Below are 1,536 nucleotides of genomic sequence, written 5' to 3'. Positions count from 1 at the left end.
GACTAAGAGGCCAGCCTGGGAAACACAGTGAGACTCCGTTTCAAAAACAAACAAACCTCAAAGTGGATCAATGACCGAATATAAGAACTAAAGTAATTAAAATTAAAGACCAATCTTTTAAGATCAGATTAGTGGTGGCCCAGGTCTACAACTGAGAGGAAGCAGCCTGAGGATCAGGAGTCACCCTGGGTGACAGTACCAAGTTTGACACAGCATGTGCTAGTGAAAGCCCCCAGGAAAAACCTCAGTATCATCCCCCACCCACAATCGTCTGTTTGCTTGTTACTGGAGACAGGTTCTCACTATGTACTCCTGCCCGTCCTGGAATATATTATGTTGACCAAGCTGGCCAGGAATTTGTGGCAACAGTCCTGTCTGGGCTCCACACACTGGGGTTAAAGGCACACACCACCAATGGCAGGCCTAACAATCTGAAATTTAGAAAAAGGCAACAGGGTCTGGAGAGATGGCTCAGTTGATAAGAGCAGTAGCTGTTCTTCCAGAAGACCAGGGTTCAATTCCCAGCACCTTCATGGAAATGGACAACCATCTGTAACTCCAGTTCCAGGAGACCAGACACCTTCTTCTGATAACTGAAGGTTTCTGGCCTGCAAGTGGTGTACAGACATACATGCAAAATACCCATACTCAAATAAAAAAATAAAACCCAGGCAATATGTCTTTCTATAATTGTGATGTCATTGCATAAAATACATTTTTAATTCCTCAAAAATTAAAAACAGAACTACTTTACTCTCGGGAGAAATAGGCAGAATTGTCCTAACACAGGAGACATAGTATAATCCTGTCTCAAAAAATTAAAACAAAACAAGAGAGAAGCTGCTCTATAATCCAGCAAGCACTTGTGTGGGTGGCTCACAACTGCCTATTAACTCCAGCTCTAGGGGGGACTCAATACCTCTGGCCTCCTCCAGCACTTGCACGCACATGAACATACACACCCATATACACATAATTTAAAATATTCTTTTTCACTGGGTGGTGGGGGCACACGCCTTTAATCCCAGCCCTTGGCAGGCAGATCTCTGAGTTCAAGGCCTGCCTGGTCTATAGAGCAATTTCCAGGACAGAAAGAGCTATACAGTTTCAAAAAACAAAAGTCTTTAAGAAAATGGATGAAGTTCACCTTTTACAAGATGAAAATGACTGAGAGATGTTGAACAACAAAGTTAAGTACATTTAACATTCCTGAAATGTACACTGAAAACTTTATATACTTTTTCTTTAAAACCTTTTATTATTTTGTGCATTAGTGTTTTGCCTCCACGTATGTCTGTGCAGCACTTTCACGCTGTCTGTGTGTGGAAGCTAGAAAAATATATCAGATCCTGGCTATATGGGTGCCGAGAACTGAACCCAGGTCCTGGGGAAGAACAGTCAATACTCTTAATCCATGAGCCAGTCAGTTCTCCAGCCCCCTACATTTTTTTTTTTTTTTTCCGAGACAGGGTTTCTCTGTGGCTTTGGAGCCTGTCCTGGAACTAGCTCTGTAGACCAGGTTGGTCTCGAACTCAC

This window comes from Microtus ochrogaster, chromosome 10 (assembly GCF_000317375.1).
Source record: "Microtus ochrogaster isolate Prairie Vole_2 chromosome 10, MicOch1.0, whole genome shotgun sequence".
In the NCBI taxonomy this organism is placed as follows: domain Eukaryota; kingdom Metazoa; phylum Chordata; class Mammalia; order Rodentia; family Cricetidae; genus Microtus; species Microtus ochrogaster.
Note: the sequence above shows the minus strand (reverse complement) of the source record.